Source organism: Sus scrofa, chromosome 4 (genome assembly GCF_054392235.1).
Source record: "Sus scrofa isolate SSC_HxYL_T2T_F1_AM1 chromosome 4, Sscrofa_HxYL_maternal_Yorkshire_Landrace_v2.0, whole genome shotgun sequence".
Lineage (NCBI taxonomy): Eukaryota > Metazoa > Chordata > Mammalia > Artiodactyla > Suidae > Sus > Sus scrofa.
In genome coordinates, this window is record NC_139386.1 from 7,397,382 (window position 1) to 7,416,375 (window position 18,994).

The 18,994-nt window shown below is 42.2% G+C and overlaps 1 protein-coding gene across 39 annotated transcripts in view; it reads left to right on the forward strand.

Moving 5' to 3' along the window:
* The window catches only part of ZFAT (zinc finger and AT-hook domain containing), a 383,679-nt gene that overhangs the window by 313,561 nt on the left and 51,124 nt on the right, over nucleotides 1-18,994 (forward strand). For 4 of the 39 annotated variants that reach the window (XR_014842955.1, XR_014842969.1, XR_014842952.1 and 1 more), the window contains one exon: nucleotides 14,264-14,364. The exons of the other annotated variants lie outside the window; for them this stretch is intronic. The gene's annotated coding sequence lies outside the window, so the exon portion shown is untranslated. The remainder of the gene's footprint in view (nucleotides 1-14,263; nucleotides 14,365-18,994) is intronic. 39 annotated transcript variants of the gene reach the window in all.

The window sequence follows — 18,994 nt, forward strand, 5'->3', positions numbered from 1 at the left end:
AATTCCTTTGCAATTTCAGGCCTTGGGGTTGAAGATTAGGACTTAGGGGACAAAATTCTCTGTTTACCAATAAAAATGTACTTAATTCGGTATTAGGGTTCTTCATTAGTAAGTAAAAGCTGGGAGTTCAGTCCTTTCTTGGGAAAAGCCAAGAATGCTTGTCTTTGAGGAATAAGCAACATGTAATATTTTTTGATCTTTGGAAATAAATTATGTTTCCTTATAACTCTTTGGGAAAGTCATAGGCTTTGAAAGACAGAGTCCAAAGTACCATGGACAAGGACAAAAGCATTAGATTCTGTAAGTTTAAAAAGATAAGTTGGCAAGTGGGAAGACCAGTAGGCTCTTAATCCTAGGGCTTCATCTCTTAAGTAAGACAAGTGCATCAGATCAGCTTTGCAGTTCCTCCCACCCAGGACATTCTGTGATGGAAGGTCATTGAGTTAGATAAGCAGTAGCCCAGTAAGACAGGTTTTTATTACAGGCATGAGGCCACGTGGACTTGGATCTGAGTCCTGTTTCCATTGCTTGTTGAGTAATCTTGGGTAAACGGCTTAACTTTTCTGAATCCTGAATCTCCCTTTTCTGTTTTTCTTAAAATATAGGCAGAGTATTAAAAATACATATTTTTGCAAGGCGACTGTAAAGTCACAGAAGGTTACTTTCTTAAGTAGGTCTTATGGAGCACCTAATAAATGGTTTGTCCAAAGTCACAGAGTCTATTAGAAGCAGAGTAAGCACTTGAACCTGGTTTCTCTGACTTCCGGTCCATTGAGCTTTACATTAGACTTAATTGCCTTTAGATAATATTAAGGATATCAGAAGTGAAACAAATTAAGAGTGTTAAGAACTTTCTGAAGAAGTCTTTGCTCATGATCTCAGCTCAGCCTGCATTTTATCTGCTCTGATTCAAGCCCTAAACATAGCTCACCTGTGCTCTTGCATCATTTTCCTTGTTAGTGCCCCTTTCTCCAGAAACTTCAATTGTAATCCACACTCCATCCTGTAGCCAGAGTCGTCTTCCTAAACTGAATCTTAAAGATCACTCCAATGTGTATATACCTTCTATGACGTCCTTTCAGCTAAGAGTAAAATCCACAGTCTTTGTTGAGGCGCCTTAGGCAGGGTCCAATTGGAGAACAGAGAACCGCTTGAGTATTTACTTAATACCGAGGGTCTTTAATGCAGGGAATTAGTTGTGGAGGCGATTGCTTTGCTGAGAAGGCAGACAAGGGACAGAGGCAACCTTTGTGAGTGACAGTGGAGCCTTAGCACCAGCCCTAGGCCAAAGGGACAAAGCGGGGAGACGATATTTCAGGCACTCGGGGACCAGGGTAACCTGAAAGTGGAACCATCATGAGAAGGTCAGTCTGGTGGTTGAGGGAGCCATGGAGGAGAGATGGCCATGCCAACATACCACATGAAGCAGAGAGTCATGGGAGGAAACCCCTGTGACTGTCCCCATCTCTTTACTGTTCCTTCCCTTCCTCTCCCATTGTCCGAAGCCAGCTAGAAACCAGTTGATACCGGCACCCGCAGGACCAGCCTTCCTGTGGTGCAGAGCAGAACAGGAGGAATGAGGACTGGGTCTGACAGCCCTCTTGCCCAGGACCCACCCTACCGCTTACCAGACCCATACACACATCTCTGCACCTGGCCTTCAGATCTGCCAGCTGATGCTCCACACCTTATAAAATCTCTCCCTCGCTGCTAAGACGCTTAGCAAGCCCCCTTCACTCTTCAAGACCTTTCTTTTTTAATGCATCAGCTCTGCTGCAAAGACTTTCTTGAACATTGAGAAAGCAGCCAATCAGCCTCACTGAATAAATTCATCATAGGGCACTTAATTAGTTTTGGTTCACATTTGCATCTCACATTTGAAGTCAAGGACTACATCTAATTTGTCTTGGATCCTCAGCATTGAGCACAGAAATTGGTACATGGTAGGTCCTCAGCAAGTGTTTATAGAGTGGACAAATGAAAGATGACTCTGACTTCTGTGATCCAGAGTCCAGATAATTGGATGCACATAGGCTAGTTATTTGTCTAAATCCAATAACCACCTCTATTGGTGAGCTAGGGATACCATAATAACATACCACAGGCTGGGTGGCTTAGGAAGTAGAAATTAATTTCTCACACATCTATAAGTTGCAAGCCTAAGGTCAAGGTGCCGGCAGGTTTGATTTCTCCCGAGGCCTCTCTTCTTGGCTTGCAGACGGCTGCCTTCTTCCTGTGTCCTCACATGCCCTTTTCTCTGTAATGTACCTCGTTGGTGCCTCTTCTTCTGCTCATAAGGACATCAGTCACATTGGGTGGGGGTTCCACCCTAATGACTTCATTTAATTACCTCTTTAAGTCCCTCTCTCCAAATACAATCACTTTGGAGTTGGGGCTTCAACATATGAGTTTTGGGGGCAGTGCAATTAAGGCCGTAACACCTGTCCTCTAGAAGCCTTAAAAGAGACCCTGATGAGTCTTGTCATTCTGTTCTTTGAATGGTAGATCTCTGCTTTGAGGTGCCTCAAGCCCAAATGTCGGGAGCATCCTTTGGCTTTCCACCATCGACTGGCTGCTTGGTCAGAAGAACTCCTGTGCTCTGGGATCCAAGGGGAAAAAGGGACCCTCTCCAGGATGTTCTGAATTTCCCTGTCTGGCTCTTCACTATTTCTCCAGACTTGAATAATGATCTCAGCTTGAGATGGGAAAGAATAATGAACCATTCATTCGCATTCAAGACACTAATTAAAAAGGCACAGTTTTGTTTTCATGTGTTGTGATGATGACTTAATTATAGCGAGACTGCGAAGACGAAGACAACATCTCATTTTGAGGTGTGACTTACAAGTGACTGTAATGTAAAAGCCACAGTGGCTGCCATGAGCATGGGGAGGAGAGGGAAGGAGCAGGGAGAGAGAAGAAGAGCCAGGGCTGAGGTCTAGCTTCTGGTTCCACTTCCCCTTGAATTGGCTGAGTGACCTCAGGCACAGCCCTTCACCTCTCTGGCCCTGTTTCCTCCTGAAGGAGTGCAGGTGAAGTCTGTCGGAACCAGTTCACTGAAGGGTCATAAACTATGTCCAGTTACTGACGGTTGAAGGAAACCGGCCCACTTGTTTGCATAAATGACAACACTGTGGTTGTGTCTGGTACTCTGAATTGCTGTCATTTGGAAGTGAAACAGAATAGTGCTGGATGATAAGCTTGGACAAATTAAATGGTGCAAATTAAAGAAGGGATTGGCATGTATTGAATACCCTCCTTTAACCAAGAACTTCCTGAAAACTTAATCTTTTCATTGAAGTAAGCATAATTTCCCCTTTATAGATGAGGGCTCCCAGGCTCTGGGAGTCCTACAGTGACCTCAGTTTACCTAAAGGCACACACCTAGTGGGTGAAAAGTTGAAGGACAGGCAGAAGGACGCAACAGTGAAGGGTCTTTCCATCACAGCCTATTGTTACTCAGCTGAATACGTGATAAAAACGATTTTCTAAGATTTCCAAGTATCCACAAACAAAATGAAATAGCTCACATAACAGCATATCAATGTCCCCAGGTGTGCTCAATCAGACATCTCTTCTCCCATGGTCAGGTGCATCGGGAGGGTTCATGCCTCAGCGTGTGGTGTGACAGATACTGCCAGGATGTTCAAGTGGGTTTCCTTTTCTTACCAGTCACTCAGGTAAACCACGTTCTAGGTCAGGTGAAGCACAGGACTGAATTCTGGCCAATGAATGATGGTGGAACGCAGCTCCAGACCTGGACCTCGTAATCTGCACAAGCTCCTCACCCTTCCTTTTTTATCTGCGTGGTTTACTGGGAGACTGTAGGGGTATAGAGCATAGTACAGTCTTAGGTGAAAGGAGCCTGGATTACCTCTACTCCCCTGGACCTGCATGACACTGTGTGATGGGCATTCCCATTGTCACTCAGCAAGTTAAGGACTCCACACAGTGTCCGTGAGGATGTGGGTTCAATCCCCAGCCTAGCTCCGTGGGCTAAAGATACAGGATTGCAGCAAGCTACGGCGTAGGTTACAGATGAGGCTTGGATCCAGTGTTGCCATGGCTGTAGCCTAGGCTTGCAGCAGCAGCTCCAATTTAACCACTAGCCTGGGAATTTCCATAAGTTGCAGGTGCAGCCATTAAAAAAGAAAAGAAAAGAAAAAAGTGTGCTATGGACAAGAATTGAAGCTTTATTATAGGAAATAATTATGGCTTGAGCTCTTGATAATGGATGTTAGGCTACCTTGCATAATGCAGATAACCTCTAGTGTCTCTTTACTCTGGAATAGTTTAGGAGTCAATGAAATTAGTTATAATGCAAGGAAACCCTTAAGCAATGTAAATAAATGGAAGGTATCATTGTTACATAACTGATTGTGTGTTTTTAGATGCCTTTATAACTTTGGGGAAACACTGAGGTGTTTATTTGACATATATAAATATCTATCGGTAAGATTCTCTTTGCTTTTTCTGTGCCTGAGGCAGACTATTTGTGTTTCAGTGAGTAATTTCTTTGTAAACCTCCCTCCATTTATTAATTCACTAACATTGCCTGTGCGAAAGGTTCAGGAACTCTGTGCTCTACCGACTTGAAGTACAAAGAAGAATGATTTTTGCATCATGACTCTCCAGGAGCTGGCAAGACCGTGAGCTTTGAAGGGATCCCAGGCCATAGTCTCTGTAATGGCTTTTCTCTCTTACTGTGCTTTCACTGGACAATCTTATCCACAATAAGACTTCATTTATAATTTGCATCCCAATGACTCCCAAGTTTCTACTTTTATCCTTGAACTCTGCACGTACAAAGTCAAAAAGATACAGTGAAAGGATGAACCTTACCCACATCCAAATTACAGAAATAGCAATGTTCTTATGCTAGAAACCCTTACAGTTCAAAATAAGACTGGGAAAAAGAAGGCGGCATAGTGTATATATACACACACACATATATATGCCATGTTTACATAGTTAAGCATAATATTAATTATAATAATAATAGTAATACACATGCATTAAATGCATTATTGTTTCAGGAACTGTTGTAAACATTTTGTCTTAGGATCTGCCATATTGGGGCTCACACTTCACTCTAACCCAGGTCTTATTCTGATCCTATTTTTAAAATGACTAAGGCAGGAGGGGGAGGGAAGTGGGATGGACGGAGAGTTTGGGGTTTGGAGATGCAAACGATTGCATTTAGAGTGTATAAGCAATGAGGTCCTATATCTAGTCACTTGTGATGGAACATGATAGAGGACAATATGAGAAAAAGAATGTATATATACACATATATATGTATGAGTGGGTCACTGTGCTGTACAGAAGTTGACACAACACTGTAAATCATATATACTCGAATTAAAAAAAAAAAGTAAAGCACCCAAAGATGAAATGACAGTGCAACAGAAATCTTACCGTGTCAAAGAGATCTAGAGCAATAGGAGGATTCTAAAACCCTGTACTTGCTAATAAACGCAGTGTGAAGCAGGATTGAGATATGACTTGTACTGTGTCCAGCCTTCATCCTTAAGATAACATGCTTCCAGGTCCCAAGCTTCAGTGTCACAGAGTCCTCCATCCCTTTTGGTGATTGGAGATAGATAACAGAAGGCTCTCCTACGGTCAAATTTCTGCAGACTTAGCAAGGCTTCCATCCAAAGGGAATGGGTTTTAGGGGATATTTTCTCTGTAATTCTGCCTGAAGGCAGAAATAAGGGATTTTGAGTAGCATCTTATTTCTATTGCCTCGCTCCTCATGTTTTTCCCTATTCCTATATGGCAACATAAAAAGTTAGCAAATAAACATGCCTTCTAAGCAAATATGGACTTTCCCCTTGTGTTTAGAGTATATATGAATTAATAAGTATGGTAATAAAATCAACACCCATAAACTTACTAACAGCTTATAAGCTAGAATACTCCTAGTACCATTGAAATTGTGTGTACATTCGTCTCTTTGTGTCTGTCATTCTCTTAGCTATTTTAAAATTGTTTTATAAACCACAAATGCATCCCTCCAACAATGTACTTATTTAGCATTGCTTTTAATTTTTATGAAAAATAAGCTACTTAAATGTATTATTTGGTGATTTGCCTTTTTCCCCACTAAACATCTCTTTTTAAGATTCACCTTTCTCAAAATGGATTAAAGACTTAAACGTAAGACTCGAAACTGTAAAACTCCTGGGAGGAAACAGAGGGGAAAAACTTCTTGAAATTAGTCTTGGCAGTGATTCTTTGAATTTGACATCAAAAGCCCAGGGAACAAAAACAAAAATAGACAAGTTGGGATTATATCAAACTGAAAACTTCTGCATTACACAGGAAATAAATAGAGTGAACAGGCAACCTAAGAAATGGGAGAAAATATTTACAAATGATTTATCTGATAAGAGGTTAATACCCCAAGTATATAGGAAGCCCCTACAACTCAACAACAAAAGCAACAACAAAATAACCTGATTTTTTAAATGGGCAAAGGATTTGATAGACGTTTCTTTAAAGAAGACCAAAAAATGGCCACCAGGTGCATGAAAAGTTCTCAGCATCACTAATCATCAGGAAAATGCAAATCACAGATGACAATGATATATCCCTTTGTGCCAATTAGGATGGCTATTGCTAAAAACAAAAAAGTGTTGGCAAGGATGTGGCGAAGAAGGAATCCTTGTAATACTGTTGGTGGAAATCTACCCTGGTACAACTCTTGTGGAAAAGAGTATGGAGTTTCCTCAAAAAATTAAAAATAGAGCTACCAGCAATCCTACTTCTGGGTATATATCCAAAATACTTGAAATAAGTATCTGAAAGAGGTATCTGCAATCCCATGGTTATTGCAGCATGATTCACAATCACCAAGATACGGAAATAACCTAAATGCCCATCAACAAATGAATGGCAAAACACAACGTCCTGTGTATGTTCAATGGGATACTACTCTGCCTTAAAAAAGAAGAACCCTACTCTTTGTAATAACATGGATAAACCCAGAGGGCATCATGTTAAATGAACGTAGTGAGTCTCAGAAGGACAAATATTGCATAATTCCAATTTTATGAGGTTGTCTAAAATAGCCCAGTTCATCTGCGGAGAATAGGATGGTGCTTGCTCAGGGCTGGAGAGAGAGGAAAGTGGGAATTTGTTTTTCAAGAAGCATAAAGTTTCAGTTATGCAGGATGAATGGACTGTGTAAATGTGCTGCACAGCATTGTCCCTGTGGTTGATAGCACAGAACTGTGTACTTAAAATTTTGTTAAGGAGGTAGATTTCAAGACAAGTACCATCCACACAAACATCAGGGAACTTTTGGAGGTAATGGTTGTGTTTATATGTTTATTAGGTTGGTCGTGGTGAGTCTATCATGGATGTGTGCCTAAGTCCAAACTCATCAAATTGTATTCACTAAGCATGTGCCAGCGGGGGGTTTTGGTATATGAGTTATCCATCAGTAACAATTTTTTCCTAAAGATTTGTCTTTCTTATTGTCTGATTGCAGTTCACTCATTTTGCTGCTATAAATATTCCATTTGGTAAAAACAAACAAACAAAAAACAAACAAACCAAAAAAACCCACTGTTTATTTCTACACCTGTTGATGAGTATCTGGATCGTTTCCAGCTTTTCTATTGGGAGGTATTTGGATTGTTTCCAGATTTTTGCTATTATGAGCAATGCCTCCATGAACATAATTGTATGTGTCTTCTGGCGTAGGCATGCAAGAAATTCCTCTGGGTTATCTGAGTGTTTCCTCCAATGTCACCCCAGGGTATTTCTGGTCTCTATAGTGTATTTATGCTTAAATTTATAAGATACGCTAGAGACCTTCTAAATGCTCATCCATCTCTCATTTCTTTCGGTTACACAAGACTACATTTCCTGGCTTCATCTGCAGATAGGTTAGGATTGTAACCCTGTGATTTGGCTAGTGAATGCGGGTGGAAGTAAGTTAACCCATTGCTGGTGTGGGCATAAAGCATCTCATGCAGTCTCTGAAACTGGAGGTACAATTTTCTGACATGACCGAGCTATCAGATGGACAGAGCTTGGATCTCTGTGTCACCACGTGGAGGAGAGGCATTCATAGAGAAGTTCAGAGACTTTCCATACTATTATACCTGGATCGTTAAGCCACTGGGATTTAGGGTCTGGTTGTTATAGTCCCAGCCTGGCTTACCTAACACACATTCTCATGCCACACTGTTTTCTAAATTATGATCTTACCTGCTATTTATAAGAACTTTGCTGAATTATACCCTCGATTACACTTGATAATGTAAGGCTTCTTAATTTTTGCCCAGCTGATGGATGAGGTGTTCGCTCATTCTAGTCTTGATTGGCACTTTAAGTACGAGTGATGTATGTTCATGTACATTTCCTCCTGTCATTTGAATCGTTTTTCTCTTGCCCTTCTTAATGGTGTGTAGAGATTCTTTCTGAATTGTGGATAGGAATCCTTTGCGGATGATATATATGCTAAGGAGTCAGGGAGAGAGGTGGCTGTTTGAAGAGTGGAATCAAGGTATGGCTGATGGATGGCTCCTTGCCTCACTCTCAGTCCTCCTGCTTTCAGCCCACCCCTGTACCCTGCCTTCAGTGCTGTGTCATGTTTCTAATTTTGAGCCTCTCAAAGAGTTCTGTAGATCAAAACCTGTCATTATCGTTGGTGTCCCAAGCTCCAGGGACCTAGATTTCCTTTCTGTGATCTGACAATTTAGTTGTAACCCACAAGTTTGATTTACATCTTTAAAGTTGTGTTCAGGAGTTCCCGTTGTGGCGCAGCGGAAACAAATCCGACCAGGAACCATGAGGTTGCAGGTTCAGTCCCCAGCCTAGCTCAGTGGGATAAGGATCCGGTGTTGCCGTGAGCTGTGGTGTAAGTCGCAGCTGTGGCTCGGATCTGGCGTTGCTGTGGCTGTGGTGTAGGCTGGCAGCTGTAGCTCCAATTTAACCAATAGCATGGGAATGTCCATGTGCCACAGGTGCAGCCTTAAAAAGGAGGGAAAAAAAAAAAGTTGTGTTCAGTTTTTAAAAGTATGTCCTATTTCCCTTCCCATTCTTTTGGGGTGGGCTTATATATTGGCCTGTCTTCATTGATAACTAGGAATTTAGTAGGGACTTTATGAGAAAGTATTTTAAAAAGAACACATTTCGCTTTGCATTTTTTATCAGAAGTTCCCTATACATTATTTGTTTATTTATTTACTTAAGATTTTACTTTTTAGAACACATTTAGGCTCACAGCAAAATTGAGAGAAATTTCCCGGTACCCTCTGCGTCAGATTCTGAGCCTCAGGGGTTGGACACACTAAGTGCCCATCTGTCTGCCTTCTGAAAATATTCCGTGGAGTGGTTCTGTCGCTGTGTCTGTCCCATCCCTCTCTCGGGGAGCTCTCTCTCCTCTCCCTGTGGTGTCCAGGCCCAGTCCTGCAGCTCTAGCTGGGAAGGCTGGGGCCCAGCAGCTGGGGCCTTTCCCGTCAACGTAGCACTTGCACTCTCTTGGTGTCCTCTCCCTGGGAGAGCTGCGCGTGCACTTTGCACCTTGCTTTGCAGTGCAGTGGTGAGATGAGGAATTCCTTTTGGCTGGAGGGAAATTAGGTCACATAATGCAGCCTGGTTTATTAGTGTTTCGTATTGGGATCTGGGATCGGACGAGCTAAAGAAAGTGTGCTTTGCTTTGCCAGGTGGGTTTGGTGCCTGTGTCTTCCGTGGGAGCCTTGCAGCCTGGGGCACTGTGTCCTGGTAGGACCAGCAAGTGCCTGGCTACTCTGAACAAAATATCACTTAATAAGACCCCTGTTTACCTCGCCTTGTAACAGCGATCTACAGACGGACACCCACAGGTCCAACTCCAGGTTCGGCCCTCGCTAAGCCTGCCTTCCCATATTCTCGCTCTGCTTTTTCTATGACTTTAGGTAAGTTGTTGGGCTGCTCGGTTTCTTGTCTGTAAGATTGGCATCAAAATACCCACTTGGTTGATGTCTTTGTTATGAATATTCTACAACTGAAAAGATGCTCTATAAGCCCCAAAGTGCTCTGCTCCGGTGTAGAGGATAGAATTTCATACTGTGTTTGAGATTTAGAAATGATGAGAGGTATTATTATTTAAATCAAGCCTTTTTGGGGAGACTGCTAAATGAAGAATACAGAAAAAATTTAACACTTCAAAAGGCCAGATCTGTATTCATTTTGTAGAGATTTGTTTAAAGTAGTGTGTATTATCTACAGGGTTGGGTATTAGAGAAAAGCAGAACAAAATAAATTTAACTTCAGTTATATCTGAAATAATTAACAAAAAGAGTGATTTATAAAAAAAAATGCCTACTCTGAGAGTTACATGTCGTGGCTTTATATGATTATCTAAAACATGTTTTACAAACGTGAACATCTGTACAAACAGAGAGGTTTACATTTCAGACGGGTGACGACAGCTCCATAATAAAACAACCTGCCAGTTGGGGACCTTATCTCTTCTTACACTGAGTGGTAGGAAATACACCACAGAAAATCTGCACAAGTGACAGAAGGGCCCTGTCATAGTTCTTCTTTCCAAGAACTTTGCTTTCCCCTTCTTAGTTAGAAAGTAAGTTACTCCTCTGGTTTGGGGGCCAAAGAATCTGGAACTTCATCTTTGTCCCTAAAAATGCAGCTACAAATCAGCATCTAAGTAGGCGACGTACTTTATCCCCAAGTCCTTTGCCTTGGGATTTATCTTCAATTAAAGCGTCACGTTCTCAAGGGGAGAAGTCTATGTCTGATTTTGCCTTTCCTCTGCCAGGGAGCGGGAGTTAGAGTCATTATCGGAGCCATCACGAATAAGGATCTCCCTCTGTATCAATAACACGTTACCTCAAAATGTAGTGACTTGGTAATAAATGTTAATTAAAGCTTCTCATTTCTGAGCCTGCGATCTGGTGTTGGCTGAGGGTCCCTCGTGAGGTTGCAGCTGAGATGTGGTTGGGACACAGTTCTTTGAAGACTCCACTGGGCCTGGACCAGAAGACTGTTTCTGCAGTGGGTCACCTTCGTGCCAGGCACAGGGGCTGTTGGTCCGACGTCTAATTTCCTCTCCAGGATGATGTCTTCGTAGAGCTGCTTGAGTGTCCTCTTGGGGGGGGGGGGGGGCGCTGCTTTCTGGTAGAGTGAGCAGTCCAAGAGGGCAAGTGGGGAGCTGCCCCATCGCTCTTGTCCTAACCTTGGACGTCACATGGGATCATTCCGACAATATCCTCGTGGTTACTCGGGCCAGCCCTCTGTAATGAGGGAGCGGTTCGGGAAGCAGGCATCATTTGGGGCCATTTCGGAGGCTGTTGACCACATTGTCAGGTGAATAAAGGAATAACTTGAGAAAGACACAAACATTTAAGAAAAGTGCCTATCTAGAGATGGATTTTCTTAGAGGGGAAGATTCTCTTTGTAGGTGTACTTTCTTCCCTCCTGACATACCCTTCTTTAGTTTTCAGGTGGAAGGAAGCAACAATAATTTCTCTATAAACTTAATGTCAGTTAACATGGTAATTACAAGACAGTAGCTAGTCTCACATGATAATTGATGATAATTGCTTCCTGCTTTAATTGGTATATAAACAAGCCTATGCAATAGGAATTGCAACATCTACTCAAAAAGAAAAAGAAAATCAGAGAGGAAAATTTGTCATAGTCACTTGGACGCTGAGAAGGAGCTGACAAATCCAGCCTACGTGTCTACAAGTCGTCAAAGCAGCTGCTGGCGATGCTTGGCACTTCCTTGGAGCTGGCAAGGAAGACGGTACAAGTGAAAGCACCAGGCTGGCTGGCATGAGCTCCGGGATGCTGCTGAGATGGGCGCCGATGCCCAGCTGCCCACGGCAGTTCTGCCAGCTTGCTGAAGTGCATGTAGGTTGCCAATGCAAGAGACCAAAGCAGGCTCATCGGTGCAAGAGGAGCTGATGTCTCTCCCCTGTTGCCACCTGCGCCTTCTGGACAGATGACAGCAGAGCAGAATGGGGGGGCGGGGGGAGGCTAGTCTTGTTCTGGACGTGAAACACTGGAACTTTATATATCACAGCATCTGAAAGCAAGGATAAGCATGAGGAGGAAGATACTGAATTCAGGTAGACAGGTTAGCCTACATTTATTCAAGAAGGAAAAGGGCCAACAACGTTTGAGGCAGTGAAACTCCCAGAAGCTCAGCTGCATTCCCGTAGAGCAGTAGGCGAGTGGCAGATGGGAATTAACATCTGGGTGTCCAAATTTAGAGGAAACAAGAGAAGATATAGGAGAAAGAAATGTTATCCGAGGCCAGGACCTTTGAAAAGCGGAGGAGGGACAGCATCTCAAGGACACATGGCAGATATTTCTCTTTCCCATGACCTTGGGGGCATGGACCTTAGGGACATCGAGAGCAGTTTCTGGTCAGAGATCCACACAGGGAACAAACGTGGAAACTAGAGGGAAAAAATCACCCTGCTCCAGGCAGTCACGGGGGAGGCCAGGTCGATGGAGACACTGGAACATGGATGGATGATCCGTGGAGTCTTCCTTGGTTGATACCCGCAGGCAGAGGGGAGAAGTGAGAGGGACAATGGAACACCATGTCCAGGAGTGGCCTGAGGTAGGGTCAGCATCGCTTCTCCTCTTATTTCATTGGCCACATTCAGTTATTGGGCTACATTTAGCCTGGGAAATGTCGTTGGCAGCCGTTTCCAAATTACAACAACATATTATAGGAGGGGTTTGAATCTCTAACGGAGGGGTTTGTCACAGTCTACAGACTTTTCACTAAGCATGGCAAGATAAATTGGTTAATTTTGATCTTCAGTTCTGTTAGACTTTAAATTCTTCAGGTTTGTGTTGCAAAGGATTTTACCTTGGGAATTTGATTTTTTTTTTCTGCTAAAAAAATCGATTATTTTATTTTATTTTATTTTATATGGGGGGCATTTTTTATTCAACTTTAGGACATTTCTACGTGATTGGTTTTAAGTTATCAGATTATCTTCCTGAAAATCTCAAATCTTATCCCAGAACCTCCAAGGAGCTATATTAGGCAATTTGTTTGCACATAATTGGAGATGGGAGAAAGAATTAGAAGTATCCTTTCGGTGTATGTATTAAGAGCTTTTTGGAGTTCGCGTAATGAATTTATTGTTTGGGTGATTTCAGAAGCTTTGGGGGCAAAATCCAAGCTACCCATCTGGAGTAGAAGAGGGGCACTCAGTGGGACCATGTCTGGCTCTGGAGCCGAGGTCTCCTCCTGGATGATGGAGCTTCGCTCTTGCAGATGATTGAAAAATCAAACCCAGGGGACAAAGCGAGCCCAGCCCCAGGTCCTGCGGGGCGGGTCGCTGTTTCCCTCCCTTTCCTTTTGCTTTCCGACGACTTCCCTAATCCAGCACTGCCATCCCTCTGGCCCCTCATTCACTGACCACTGGACTTGGCAGACCCTGGCCCTTTCTTTCCTTTCTTTGGCGCAAAGATAAAGCATTCCATTGTGCCCTGGGCAGGAAGGGCCTGCCTTTGGAGGGAGGGCAGCTTCAACTCAGAGGCATGTCATTCAGCTTGTTTGTTTGCACAGCTTAGCCATGTCCTCCTTCCTAATTTTCACTGGTGATAAAGCTGGCACTGTGATTTCCATCTGTCTGCCTCCATGTGACCATATGCCACTTGGTTTGAACTCGAGGGGTATTACTTTTTGACCCCATCCAACAATGACTACAGATTGGGTTGGACTCCCGACTCGCCTGTTTATGATCTGAGTTGTACCGAGAAAACCGTGTGGTCTCTCTGAGCTTTAGTTTCCTGCCCATTAAGTAGGGGGAATAATCACCTCTTTACAGGAGTGTTGTGAGAATTAGAAAGGATAATGGCTGTAAAATGTTTTGTACAACACCTGGCACACAGTAAGGACACAACAAAGTATATCTCTTATAATTATGACACTTTTTTTTCAGGATGATCTCATGTGCGCATTGCATATCTCTGTGCTGGGAAATAATTAGCCTTTACTCTTTCTTTGGGTTATTCATGGTGACATCTGATAATCAGTACCTGTGTTATCTGCAAGTACCAGATATTAAAAATTCAATGGAGAAAGTGACAACAAGTTCAGAAAGATGGGAGGACTAGGAGAGGCGTTCCAATATTTTCAGAAGCATTTAAGCTGGGCAGTTTTCCAACGCACCCCTTCCAGCCCAATAAAAACAAGTACACTTATACAAATGGTCCCTACACGCCTACGTTTTAATGTTTTGCTTTGTCATCCTTGAGTTCTCTCCATGTACAGGTTTGCCTGCCTCAGTTAACTCTGATCTCCATGAGGACAGAATCTGTCTTGAAGTCTTTGACCCCCGGGCGCTAGCCTTCAGCACTTGGGACGGCTTCTCAGTGAGTGTCACTTAAATGGAGACACCCTTCCTCATCTCATGATGCTTGGGAGAGTCAGAAGTCCTCAGACTTGGCTTCTCTGCTGAAACACACCTGAGGATTGGACAAAACTCTCTCAGTACCTGGTGATAGATATGGGAATGGACACGTCATGGGAAGATCTGTGGCTGGGTTTTGTGGGAGGAAGAGGGGAGCAGTTTGAATCAAAGCTTCCTGGAGGACTTCGGTTTGGCTCGAGAATTGCAAGGTCTAATACGTTCAACTCTGGGTCCTTAGAGCCTAGCCTGGGGCTGCAATGTATACATATTACATGATTAAATAAGTGTTTTTCCAAATGCTGAAGAATAAAAAATGAAGGCATGGATGAGTTCTAGGCGGTGGAGATAAGACAAATAAGAGTCAGAGTTCCTGTCGTGGCACAGCAGGAACAAATCTGACTAGGAACCATGAGGTTGTGGGTTCAATCCCTGGTCTCGCTCAGTGGTTAAGGATCTGGTGTTGTCATGGGCTGTGGTGTAGGTTGCAGACGAGACTCGGATCCTGCATTGCTGTGGCTGTGGTGTAGGCTGGCAGCTGTAGCTCTGATTCAACCGTAAGCCTGGGAACCTCCATATGCAGTGGGTGAGGCCCTAAAAATATGAAACAGCAAGGAAGGAAGGAAGGAAGGAAGGGGAAAATTTGTTTAAGCATTCCTCTGTTGAGGTACATTTTGGTTGTTTCTAGTTTTGAGCTATGGAGAATAAAGCTTCTATGAACGTTGGTGTACAGATGTTTGTGCAGACATGAGTTTTATTTCTCCAGGATTAGTGTCCAGGAGTGTTTGCTGGGTCGTATCGTAAGTCTCTGTTTAGTTTTTTAAGAAACTGCCAAGTTATTTTCCAGAGTGGCTGTGTCATTTTTGACACTCCTGTATAAAGACATTTCTTTGCACACTCACCGGTATTTGGTGTTGTCACTCTTTTTAAATTTCAGCTGTTCTGATAGGCATATTATATCTTACCATGGCCTTGGTTTGCATTTTCCTCGTGTTGAACATCTTCTCATGTGCTTCTTTGCCGTCTGTATATCCTCTTCCGTGATGCATCTGCTGATGAATTTGTCCACTCATTTCTTTGTTTTTCAGTGTTGCGTTTTGAGGGTTTAAAAAGAGTATATTCTAGATCCTAGTCCCTTGCCAAATACGTGGTTTACAGATTTTCTCCATCTGTAGGTTGTCTGTTTATCCACTTAAAAGGAACTTCCAAGAGGAAATATTTTTGGTACTAATACAGTCAAGTTTATCAGTTTTTCATTTTATTATCATGCTTTTGGTGTTACATCTAAGAATACTTAAACATGTCCCAGATCTTTAAAATCTGTTCCTATATTACCTTCTAGAATGCTTTTTAGTTTTTACATTTTATATTTAAATCTACTGTATATATGAGTTATTGTTTGTACAAGATGAGAAGCTTTGGTGGAGTTCATTGATCTATCTATTACTTTAGATGTTCAATTGCTCCTGCACCATTTGTTGAAAAGACTGTAGTTCCTCCACTAGACGGCCTCTGTTAGCTGGAGTTCCTGTCGTGGCTCAGCGGTTAACGAACCCAACCAGCATCCATGAGGACTTGGGTTCGATCCCTGGCCTTGATCCATGGGTTAAGGATCCGGCATTGCCATGAGCTATGATGTAGGTCTCAGACGTGGATCCGATCTGGCGTTGCTGTGGCTGTGTCTTAGGCTGGCAGCTATAGCTCTGATTGGACCCCTAGCCTGGAAACCTCCATACGCATAGGTGTAGCCCTAAAAAAGACAAAAGACAAAAAAAAAAATCAATTGGCCATATTTTCATGAGGTTATTTCTGGGTTTTCTATTTTGTTCCAATGATCTGTGTGTTTATCTCTTGCCAATTCTGTAATAGTCTTGATTACTGTGGATACCTAAGTCTTGATATTGGATAGTGATTCCTTCCACTTTCTTCTTTTAAAAAGAAATCTATTTGTATTAGTTTTCTGTGAGTGCTATAAAAGTTGCTAAAAACTATAGTAGCTTAAACAATACAAATTTATTATCTTAAAGTTCTAGAGATTAGAAATTGAAAATAGATCTCACTGGGCTAAAATGTCAACAGGGCTGTGTCCCTAAAGGAAGCTGTAGGGGTGAATCCATTGTCTTGCCTTCTCAGCCTTTAGAGGGGACCCACATTCCTTGGCTCACGACATCCTTTCTTCATCATTTGTTTCTTCAAAGCCGGAAACATCCTTGTCGGAATCCTTCTCGCACTTCTCTCTGCCTCCCTCTTCCATTTATAAGGCTCTTGCTAGTACATTGGACCTACCTGGATAATATGGGTTAATTTCTTCACTTTAAGATGAGACGGTTGGCAATCGTAATTCCGTCTGCCTTATTTCCCCTTGCCACGTGAACTAGCATAGTTACGATGTGCAGGATTAGGCTGTGGACATCTTCAGGAGGGAGCATCATTCTGCCTGCCACACTATTTTAATTATTTTGCCTTTCCATATAAATATTAAAATAATCTTATATATATCTACAAAGAAACCTACTGGGACTTGGGTAGGACTCACGTGAACATGCATGTCAGTTTGGAGGAAATCGACACATTTGCTATGTGGAGTCTTCCAGTCCAGGAGCATGGTATGTCTCTCTATTCATTTGGATCTTTGATTTCTCTCATCAGTGGGTTGCAGTTTTCAGTATATATGTCCTGTACATGGTTTGTCATGTTGGCAATAAAGTTGCTAATTCTTCTGAGCAATCGTAAATGATATTTGTTTTAAAACAATTCCAGTGCCTACGTTCTAGACTAGTGTGTGTTCATTATGAGTGTATAGACTAGCAGTTGACTTTCGTGTGTTGACCTTGCCTTCTGAAACGTTGCTGGACTCACTTACTAGTTCTAGGAAATCGTATGGAGATTTTTGGGAAGGATCATATTATAAAGAAAATTATGCCATCTGCAAATATGGGCAATTTTTAAATGATCTGTATGCCTTTCATCTCCTTTTACTGCCTTATTGCTTTAGCTAAAAATTTCAGCACTGTGTTGAACAGTGTGGTGAGAGCGGATGTCCTTGCCTTTTCTCCAGGCTGGGGGAGAAAGCTTTCAGTCCTTCACTGTGAAGTATGATATTAGCTGGAGATCTTTCGTAGAAGTTTTTTAGCAAGTTGAGGAACTTCCTTTCTGTACTTACTTTTTGAGAGTTTTGTCTTAGATCGTGAGTGGGAGTTAAATTATATAAAAGCTGCTAGATTTAGTTTACTAACATTTTGTGAAGGACTTTTTAAATGTATATTCATAAAAGGTATTGGTCTGGGGTTTTCTATTCTAACGATGCCTTTGCCTGGTCTTGATATGAATATGAATGTAATACTGGTTTCATAGAATAAGTTGGGATATGTTCCTTTCGCTTCTATTTTTAGAGAAGGGATTGTAGAGAATTCTTGTTCATTCTTTTTGAAACATTTGGAGAAATTTGCTAGTGAGACCATCTGGACCTGCAAATTTCTTTTCAGTAGTTTTAAATTATGGATTTCATTTCCTTGATAGTTATAGGGCTGTTCAAATGATCTATTTCATATCAGGTAAGACTTGTTACTTTGCACTTTACAAAATTGTCCTATATCCTCTATGTTGTCAAACTGATTTGTATAGAATGCATAGTATTCCTTTCTTCTTCTTCTTCTTCTTTTTTTTTTTTTGTCTTTTTAGGACCGCGCTCAAGGCATATGGAAGTTCCCAGGCTAGGGGTCCAATTGGAGCAGCAGCTGCCAGCCTATACTACAGCCACAGCAATGCCAGATCTGAGCTGTGTCTGCGGCCTACACCACAGCTCACCGCAATGCCGGATCCTTAACCCACTGAGCGAGGCCAGGGATCGAACCCGTGTCCTCATGGTTACTAGTCAGGTTCATTACTGCAGAGTCATGATGGGAACTGCCTATTACTCTTTTTTTAAATCTACAAGGTCTGTAGTAATATTCTTGTTTTATTCCCAAATTAATAAAATGCATCTTATCTTTTTTTTTGTCATTCTTTTTTTGCCACACCCTCAGTATATGGAAATTCCTGGGCCAGAGATCAAATCCAAGCCAACCTAGACCTCAGCTGTGGCAACACTGGATCCTTAACTTGCTGTGCCACACACCAGGAAGTCATTCTTTTTCTCTTGCTAGAAGATTGTCAATCTGACTGACCTTTTAAAAGAAACCAGCTTTTTATTTAATTGATTTTTATCATTGTTTTTCTGTTTTAAATTTCATTAATTTCTGCCCCTATCTTTGTTGGCTCTTTCCTTCTGCTTAGTTTGAGTTTATTTTATTCTTTATTTTTCTAATACCTTAGGGTAAGGACTTAGATTATTGATCTTTAATTATATTGATTATGTAAACATTTAAGGCTGTAAATTTCCCTCTCAACACTGCTGTGAAGATGTGTGTGTGTGTGTGTGTGTGTGTGTGTGTGTGTGTGTGTGTGTGTGTGTGTGTGTGTGTGTTGGGGTGTTTTTTTGGCCACTCCCATGGCATGCAGAAGTTCCTGGGCCAAGAATAGAACCTAAGCCATGGCAGTGACGGTGCTGAATCCTTAACAACGAGGCCACCAGGGAACTCCAAGAGACTTACATA